Source organism: Carcharodon carcharias, chromosome 40 (assembly GCF_017639515.1).
Source record: "Carcharodon carcharias isolate sCarCar2 chromosome 40, sCarCar2.pri, whole genome shotgun sequence".
NCBI lineage: Eukaryota > Metazoa > Chordata > Chondrichthyes > Lamniformes > Lamnidae > Carcharodon > Carcharodon carcharias.
In genome coordinates this window covers 1,132,285-1,142,241 of record NC_054506.1, presented here as the reverse complement: position 1 = coordinate 1,142,241, position 9,957 = coordinate 1,132,285, and positions in this window count along the sequence as shown.

Below are 9,957 nucleotides of genomic sequence, written 5' to 3'. Positions count from 1 at the left end.
AGTTGGGATTAGATGATAGGCACCAGGAGTGGTCACTCCTGAAGTTGGCATTCTTTGATGGACAGCTGGAGTGGTCACTCCTGAAGTTGGCATTGGTGGATGGGCAGCTGCAGTGGTCACTCCTGAAGTTGGCATTGGTCGATGGGCACCTGCTGTGTTCACTCCTGAAGTTGGCATTGGTTGATGGGCAGCTGGAGTGGTCACTCCTGAAGTTGGCATTCGTCGATGGGCAGCTGGAGTGGTCACTCCTGAAGTTGGCATTGGTCGATGGACAGCTGCTGTGTTCACTCCTGAAGTTGGCATTGGTCGATGGGCAGATGCAGTGGTCACTCCTGAATTTGGCATTGGTCGATGGGCATCTGCAGTAGTCACTCCCAAAGTTGGCATTGGTCGATGGGCAGCTGCAGTGGTCACTCCTGAAGTTGGCATTGGTCGATGGGCAGCTGCAGTGGTCACTCCTGAAGTTGGCATTGGTCGATGGGCAGCTGGAGTGGTCACTCCTGAAGTTGGAATTGGTCGATGGGCAGTTGCAGTGGTCATTCCTGAAGTTGGGTTTAATCGATGGGCATCTGCAGTGGTCACTCCTGAAGTTGGCATTGGTGGATGGGCAGCTGGAGTGGTCACTCCTGAAGTTGGCATTGGTGGATGGGCAGCTGCAGCGGTCATTCCTGAAGTTGGCATTGGTCGATGGGCAGCTGCAGTTGTCATTCCTGAAGTTGGCATTGGTCGATGGGCAGCTGGAGTGGTCATTCCTGAAGTTGGCATTGGTCGATGGGCAGCCTGAGTGGTCACTCCTGAAGCTGGCATTGGTCGATGGACAGCTGGAGTGGTCACTCCTGAAGTTGGGTTTAATCGATGGGTAGCTGGAGTGGCCGCTCCTGAAGTTGGCATTAATGAATGGGCATCTGGAGTTGTCACTCCTGAAGTTGGCATTAATCGATGGGCAGCTGGAGTGGTCACTCCTGAAGTTGGCATTTGTTGATGGGCGTCTGGAGTGGTCCCTCCTGAAGTTGAGATTAGATGATGGGCACCAGGAGTGGTTAGTCCTGAAGTTGGGGTTAGAGGATGGGCATCAGGAGTGGTCCCTCCTGAAGTTGGGGTTAGAAGATGGGCACCAGGAATGGTCACTCCTGAAGTTGGGAAGGGCTGTTGGAAGCCAGGGTCTGTCGATTGGGGAGATGCGACCTCTTCCTGCCCGTTTAGAGATGTCGATATGGTTGGCGTGGGCAGATGTTGGTCCAGTCGGAAGGTTACCCGCAGCGGTTCAGCCGATGGTGAGAATGAACCCGAGGGTGACCAGCTCACTGTCCAGTGAGGATCTGAAATCAGAAAGATGCATGAGAGAGATATCCCTGAGAAACCAGAGGTATCACCTCCTCCTGCCCCTACCCCCTTCTCTATCTCTGTAACCTCCTCCAGCACCTACACCCCTCCCTATCTCTGTAACCTCCTCCAGCACCTACCCCATTCTCTATCTCTGTAACCTCCTCCAGCCCCTACAACCCTCCCTATCTCTGTAAACTCCTCCAGCCCCTATACCCCTACCTATCTCTGTAACCTCCTGCTGCCCCTACCCCCTTCTCTATCTCTGTAACTTCCTCCAGCACCTACACCCCTCCCTATCTCTGTAACCTCCTCCAGCAAATACCCCATTCTCTATCACTGTAACCTTCTCCAGCCCCTACACCCCTCCCTATCTCTGTAACCTCCTCCAGCCCCTACACCCCTCCCTATCTCTGTAAACTCCTCCAGCCCCTATACCCCTACCTATCTCTGTAACCTCCTGCTGCCCCTACCCCCTTCTCTATCTCTGTAACCTCCTCCAGCACCTACACCCCTCCCTATCTCTGTAACCTCCTCCAGCACCTACCCCATTCTCTATCACTGTAACCTTCTCCAGCCCCTACACCCCTCCCTATCTCTGTAACCTCCTGCAGCACCTACACCCCTCCCTATCTCTGTAACCTCCCCCAGCACCTACACCCCTCCCTATCTCTGTAACCTCCTCCAGCCCCTACACCCCTCCCTGTCTCTGTAACCTCCTCCAACCCCTACACCCCTCCCTATCTCTGTAACCTCCTCCAGACCCTACACCCCTCCCTATCTCTGTAACCTCCTTCAGTCCCTACAACCCTCCCTATCTCTGTAACCTCCTCCAGCCCATACAACCCTCCCTGTCTCTGTAACCTCCTCCAGCCCCTACACACATCCCTATCTCTGTAAACTCCTCCAGCCCCTACACCCCTCCCTATCTCTGTAAACTCCTCCAGCCCCTATACCCCTACCTATCTCTGTAACCTCCTGCTGCCCCTACCCCCTTCTCTATCTCTGTAACCTCCTCCAGCACCTACACCCCTCCCTATCTCTGTAACCTCCTCCAGCACCTACCCCATTCTCTATCACTGTAACCTTCTCCAGCCCCTACACCCCTCCCTATCTCTGTAACCTCCTGCAGCACCTACACCCCTCCCTATCTCTGTAACCTCCCCCAGCACCTACACCCCTCCCTATCTCTGTAACCTCCTCCAGCCCCTACACCCCTCCCTGTCTCTGTAACCTCCTCCAACCCCTACACCCCTCCCTATCTCTGTAACCTCCTCCAGACCCTACACCCCTCCCTATCTCTGTAACCTCCTTCAGTCCCTACAACCCTCCCTATCTCTGTAACCTCCTCCAGCCCATACAACCCTCCCTGTCTCTGTAACCTCCTCCAGCCCCTACACACATCCCTATCTCTGTAAACTCCTCCAGCCCCTACATCCCTCCCTATCTCTGTAACCTCCAGCCTCTACACATGTCCCTATCTCTGTAACCTCCTCCAGCCCCTACACACCTCCCTATCTCTGTGACCTCCTCCAGCCCCTACACCCCTCCCTATCTCTGTAACCTCCTCCAGACCCTACACCCCTCCCTATCTCTGTAACCTCCTTCAGTCCCTACAACCCTCCCTATCTCTGTAACCTCCTCCAGCCCCTACATCCCTCCCTATCTCTGTAACCTCCTCCAGCCCCTACACCCCTCCCTATTTCTGTAACTTCCTCCAGACCCTACACCCCTCCCTATCTCTGTAACCTCCTTCAGTCCCTACAACCCTCCCTATCTCTGTAACCTCCTCCAGCCCCTACACCCCTCCCTAACTCTGTAACCTCCTCCAACCCCTACACCCCTCCCTATCTCTGTAACCTCCTCCAGACCCTACACCCCTCCCTATCTCTGTAACTTCCTTCAGTCCCTACAATCCTCCCTATCTCTGTAACCTCCTCCAGCCCATACAACCCTCCCTGTCTCTGTAACCTCCTCCAGCCCCTACACACATCCCTATCTCTGTAACCTCCTCCAGCCCCTACATCCCTCCCTATCTCTGTAACCTCCAGCCTCTACACATGTCCCTATCTCTGTAACCTCCTCCAGCCCTTACACACCTCCCTATCTCTGTGACCTCCTCCAGCCCCTACACCCCTCCCTATCTCTGTGACCTCCTCCAGCCCTTACAACCTTCCCTATCTCTGTAACCTCCTCCAGTCCCTACACCCCTCCCTATCTCTGTAACCTTCTCCAGACCCTAAACCACTATCTCTGTAACCTCCTCCAGCCCCTACACCCCTCCCTATCTCTGTAACCTTCTCCAGCCCCTACACCCCTCCCTATCTCTGTAACCTCCTCCAGTCCCTACACCCCTCCCTATCTCTGTAAGCTTCTCCAGCCCCTAAACCACTATCTCTGTAACCTCCTCCAGCCCCTACAACCTTCCAAAATCAGTCCACGTATGGCGACCATAATTGGACACAAAGTTGTTGAACCTATACCCACCGTTGCCCTCTCTCTCTCTGTCTCTCTCTCTCTGTCTCTCTCTCTGTCTCTCTCTCTCTCTGTCTCTGTCTCTCTCTCTCTCTATCTCTCTGTCTCTCTCTCTCTCTCTGTCTCTCTCTCTCTCACTGTTTCTCTCTCTGTCTCTCTCTGTCTCTCTGTCTCTCTCTCTCTCTCTGTCTCTCTGTGTCTCTCTCTCTGTCTCTCTGTGTCTCTCTCCCTGTCTCTCTCTCTCTGTCTCGTTCTCTGTCTCTCTATCTCTCTCTCTCTCTGTCTCTCTCTCTCTCTGTCTGTCTCTGTCTCTCTCTCTGTCTCTCTCTGTCTCTCCCTCTCTCTCTGTCTGTCTCTGTCTCTCTCTCTGTCTCTTTATCTCTCTCTTTCTCTCACTCAGTCTTACTCTGTCTCTCTCTCTCCCTCTGCCCCTCTATCTTTGTCTCTCCCTCTTTCTCTTTTATCCTCTCTTTCCCTCTCCCTCTCTATCTCTCTACCTCTCCCTCTCCCTCCAACTCTCTCCCTCCCTTTCTCTCCCTCCCTGTCTCTCTCTCTCTCTGTCTGTCTGTCTGTCTCTCTCTCTCTCTATTTGTCCCTCTATCCCTCTCTGTCCTTCCCCCTCTCTGTCTCTGTCCCTCTCTCCCTCACTCTGTCTCTCTGTCTGCCTCTCTCACTCTCTACCTCTCTCTCTCTGTCTCACTGTCGCTGTCCCTCATTCCCTCGCTCTCTCTCGCTCTGCCTCTCTCTCTCTCTCTCTCTCTCTCTCTGTCCCTCTCTCCCTCTGACCCTCTCTCTCTCCTACTTTAAGAGACCCCTTTCAAGCTGACCTCGCCTGGCACCCCCACCACCGCCGACACCTCCTGTTGACAAGTCCGTTTCTCATCAACGCTCCTGACAGAGTGAAAGTCGCTATACGAATGCGAGGAGGGTGGTGGGGGGGTGGGGGAGGAGTGGGTTAAACAGGGGTGGGGTGGGGGCGTAGGTGAGAGCGGCGGGTACCTGGGAGCGTTCGTCCAGAGACGGCGAAGTAGGCGATCTTGCCCGAAGCGTAGAGGACGGAGATGTTGATCAGGTAGGAGGTGTCTGGGCTGAGTTGTCGCAGCAGAGAGCTGCTCACACCGCTGCCCAGATCCAGAGAGCGAATCGGGCCTCCTTTCAAAGGGCCGTAGAGGATCCTGTAACGCCTCACATTGTCCGGGCTGGGGAACCACTCCAGGCTCAAGACGTAGGCCGAGAGGGCTTGAACTGAAAACCGGCTGGGCCCCGTCTCACCTGACACACCAAGAAAGATTCGATTCATCGCAGCACCTCACTCCCGGGGTATTGGAGATATAAACCCCGCCCCCCACCGCGGAGACCCTCGATTAGATTCCAGTCTGTAACTCACTCCCGCGTATCTGTTATTCTATATATAAACCCCACCGAACCCCTTGATTAGATTCCAGTCTGTAACTCACTCCTGGGTATCTGTTATTCTATATATAAACCACCCCGAACCCTTCGATTAGATTCCAGTCTGTAACTCACTCCCGGGTATCTGTTATTCTATATATAAACCACCCCGAACCCCTCGATTAGATTCCAGCCTGTAACTCACTCCCGGGTATCTGTTATTCTATATATAAACCCCCTGAACCCCTCCATTAGATTCCAGTCTGTAACTCACTCCCGGGTATCTGTTATTCTATATATAAACCACCCCGAACCCCTCGATTAGATTCCAGTCTGTAACTCACTCCTGGGTATCTGTTATTCTATATATAAACCACCCCGAACCCCTCGATTAGATTCCAGTCTGTAACTCACTCCCGGGTATCTGTTATTCTATATATAAACCCCCCTGAGCCCCTCGATTAGATTCCAGCCAGTAACTCACTCCCGGGTATCTGTTATTCTATATATAAACCACCCCGAACCCCTCGATTAGATTCCAGTCTGTAACTCACTCCCGGGTATCTGTTATTCTATATATAAACCACCCCGAACCCCTCGATTAGATTCCAGTGTGTAACTCACTCCCGGGTATCTGTTTTCTATATATAAACCACCCCGAGCCCCTCGATTAGATTCCAGTCTGTAACTCACTCCCGGGTATCTGTTATTCTATACATAAACCACCCTGAACCCCTCAATTAATTTCCATTCTGTAGCTCACTCCCGATCATCTGAGATTATTATATTCTATACATAAGTCCTCCTGAACTCTGTGTGTACTTGTGTGAGAGATTGTGTGTGAAAATGTGCATGTGTTGGTGTGAGTATGAGTTTGTGTGAGTGAGGTTGTGTGACTGTGTGTGTGTGTGTTAGTGTTTGAGCAAGCATCTGTGTGAGTGTGTACGTTTGACAGTGAGTGTGTGTGAGTGTGAGCCTGTCTGTGTAGGGCCTGTCTGTATTTTTGTCTGTGTTTTTATGAATTAGCAATTGGGAGTGCCTGTGTGAATGCTTCTCTGTGTGTGCGCATGTGTATGTATAAGGGTGTGTGGGTGTGTGAGTGTGAAAGTATGTCTGAGTGCACCTGTGTGTGTGTGTCTGAGTGTGTATGTGTGAGTATGTCCATATGTGTGTGGGTTAGTGAGTGTGTGAGTGAGAGTGTGAGGATGTGTGAGTGTGAGTGTTTGAGAGTGCTTCTGTGTGTGTGTGAGGGTGTTTGTGTGAGGGTTTGTGTGTGAGTGTGTCTCTGTTTCTGAGTGAGTTCATTTGTGTGCGAGTTACTCTCTGTGAGTGAGTGTTTGTGTATGTGTGAGTGAGTGTGAGTGTGTGTCTGTGTCTGAGTGAGTGTGTGTGTGTCAGTGAGTGTGAGTGTGACAGTGATTGTGAGAGTGTGTGAGTGTGACAGTGAGTGTGAGAGTGTGTGTGTGTGGCAGTGATTGTGAGAGTGTGTGTGTGTGACAGTGAGTGTGTGTGAGTGTCAGTAAGTGTGTGTGTTTGTCAGTGAGTGTGAGAGTGTGTCAGTGAGTGTGAGTGTGACTATGAGAGTGTGTGTGCATCAGTGAGTGTGAGAGTTTGTCAATGAGTGTGTGAGTGTGACAGTGAGTGTGTGTGTGTCAGTGAGTGCATGAGTGTGTCAGTGAGTGTGTATTTGTGTGTTAGTGAGTGTGAGAGTGTGTTTGTGTGACAGTGAGAGTGTGTTTGTGTGTCAGTGAGTGTGTCAGTGAGTGTGTGAGTGTGTCAGTGAGAGTGTATGTTTGTGTGTCAGTAAGTGTGAGAATGTGTCAGTCAATATGTGTGTGTGAGACAGTGAGTGTGAGAGTTTGTCAGTGAGTGTGAGTGTGACTATGAGAGTGTGTGTGTGTATCAGTGAGTGTGAGAGTTTGTCAGTGAGTGTGTGAGTGTGACAGTGAGCGTGTGTGTGTCAGTGAGTGTGTGTTTGTGTGTCAGTGTGAGAATGTGTGTCAGTATGTGTGTGTGAGACAGTGAGTGTGAGATTTTGTCAGTGAGTGTGTCAGTGAGTGTGAGTGTGACTATGAGAGTGTGTGTATGTGTCAGTGAGTGTGAGAGTTTGTCAGTGAGCGTGTGAGTGTGACAGTGTGTGTGTGTGTCAGTGAGTGTGTGTTTGTGCGTTAGTGAGTGTGAGAGTGTGTCAGTGAGAGTGTGTTTGTGTGTCAGTGTGAGAATGTGTCAGTCAGTATGTGTGTGTGAGACAGTGAGTGTGAGAGTTTGTCAGTGAGTGTGAGTGTGACTATGAGAGTGTGTGTGTGTATCAGTAAGTGTGAGAATGTGTCAGTCAATATGTGTGTGTGAGACAGTGAGTGTGAGAGTTTGTCAGTGAGTGTGTCAGTGAGTGTGAGTGTGACTATGAGAGTGTGTGTATGTATCAGTGAGTGTGAGAGTTTGTCAGTGAGTGTGTGAGTGTGACAGTGAGTGTGTGTGTGTCAGTGAGTGTGTGTGAGACAGTGAGTGTGAGAGTTTGTCAGTGAGTGTGAGTGTGACTATGAGAGTGTCAGTGAGTGTGAGAGTGTGACAGTGAGAGTGTGTTTGTGTGACAGTGAGTGTGAGAGTTTGTCAATGAGTGTGTCAGTGAGAGTGTATGTTTGTGTGTCAGTAAGTGTGAGAATGTGTCAGTCAATATGTGTGTGTGAGACAGTGAGTGTGAGAGTTTGTCAGTGAGTGTGAGTGTGACTATGAGAGAGTGTGTGTGTGTATCAGTAAGTGTGAGAATGTGTCAGTCAATATGTGTGTGTGAGACAGTGAGTGTGAGAGTTTGTCAGTGAGTGTGTCAGTGAGTGTGAGTGTGACTATGAGAGTGTGTGTGTGTATCAGTGAGTGTGAGAGTTTGTCAGTGAGTGTGTGAGTGTGACAGTGAGCATGTGTGTGTCAGTGAGTGTGTGTGAGACAGTGAGTGTGAGAGTTTGTCAGTGAGTGTGTCAGTGAGTGTGAGTGTGACTATGAGAGTGTGTGTATGTATCAGTGAGTGTGAGAGTTTGTCAGTGAGTGTGTGAGTGTGACAGTGAGTGTGTGTGTGTCAGTGAGTGTGTGTGAGACAGTGAGTGTGAGAGTTTGTCAGTGAGTGTGAGTGTGACTATGAGAGTGTCAGTGAGTGTGAGAGTGTGACAGTGAGAGTGTGTTTGTGTGACAGTGAGTGTGGGAGTTTGTCAATGAGTGTGTCAGTGAGTGTGAGAGTGTGACAGTGAGAGTGTGTTTGTGTGTCAGTGAGTGCGTGAGTGTGTTAGTGAGAGTGTGTTTGTGTGACCGTGAGAGTGTGTTTGTGTGAGAGGGAGTATGTGAGCGGGTCAGTGAGAGTGTGTGTGTGTGTGTGACAGTGAGTGTGTCAGTGAGTGTGTGAGTGGGTCAGTGAGAGTGTGTGTGCGTGTGACAGTGAGTGTGAGAGTTTGTCAGTCAGTGTGTCAGTGAGACTGTGTTTGTTTGTCAGTGAGTGTGTGAGTGTGTCAGTGAGTGTGAGAGTTTGTCAGTCAGTGTGTCAGTGAGAGTGTGTTTGTGTGTCAGTGAGTGTGTGTTTGTGTGTCAGTGAGTGTGTGAGTGTGTCAGTGAGAGTGTGTTTGTGTGTCAGTGAGTGTGTGAGTGTGTCAGTGAGAGTGTGTTTGTGTGACAGTGAGTGTGAGAGTTTGTCAATGAGTGTGTTAGTGAGTGTGAGAGTGTGACAGTGAGAGTGTGAATGTGTGTCAGTGAGTGCGTGAGTGTGTCAGTGAGAGTGTGTTTGTGTGACAGTGAGAGTGTGTTTGTGTGAGAGGGAGTATGTGAGCGGGTAAGTGAGAGTGTGTGTGTGTGTGTGTGTGACAGTGATTATGAGAGTTTGTCAGTCAGTGTGTCAGTGAGAGTGTGTTTGTGTGTCAGTGAGTGTGTGAGTGTGTCAGTGAGAGTGTGTTTGTGTGACAGTGAGTGTGAGAGTTTGTCAATGAGTGTGTTAGTGAGTGTGAGAGTGTGACAGTGAGAGTGTGAATGTGTGTCAGTGAGTGCGTGAGTGTGTCAGTGAGAGTGTGTTTGTGTGACAGTGAGAGTGTGTTTGTGTGAGAGGGAGTATGTGAGCGGGTCAGTGAGAGTGTGTGTGTGTGTGTGTGACAGTGAGAGTGTGTGTTTGTGTCAGTGAGTGTGAGAGTTTGTCAGTCAGTGTGTCAGTGAGATTGCGTTTGTGTGTCAGTGAGTATGTGAGCGGTTCAGTGAGAGTGTGTGTGTGTGTGACAGTGAGTGTGTCAGTGAGTGTGTGAGTGGGTCAGTGAGAGTGTGTGTGTGTGTGACAGTGAGTGTGAGAGTTTGTCAGTCAGTGTGTCAGTGAGAGTGTGTTTGTGTGTCAGTGAAAGTGTGTGTCAGTGAGTGTGTGTTTGTTTGTCAGTGAGTGTGTGAGTGTGTCAGTGAGTGTAAGAGTTTGTCAGTCAGTGTGTCAGTGAGAGTGTGTTTGTGTGTCAGTGAGTGTGTGAGTATGTCAGTAAGAGTGTGTTTGTTTGTCAGTGAGTGTGTGAGTGTGTCAGTGAGAGTGTGTTTGTGTGTCAGTGAGAGTGTGTTTGTGTGACAGTGAGTATGTAAGCGGGTCAGTGAGAGTGTGTGTGTGACAGTGAGAGTGTGTGTGTGTGTCAGTGAGTGTGTGAGTGGGTCAGTGAGAGTGTGTGTGTGTGTGACAGTGAGAGTGTGTGTGTATGACAATGAGTGTGAGTGTTTGTCAGTCAGTGTGTCAGTGAGCGTGTGTTTGTGTGTCAGTGAGTATGT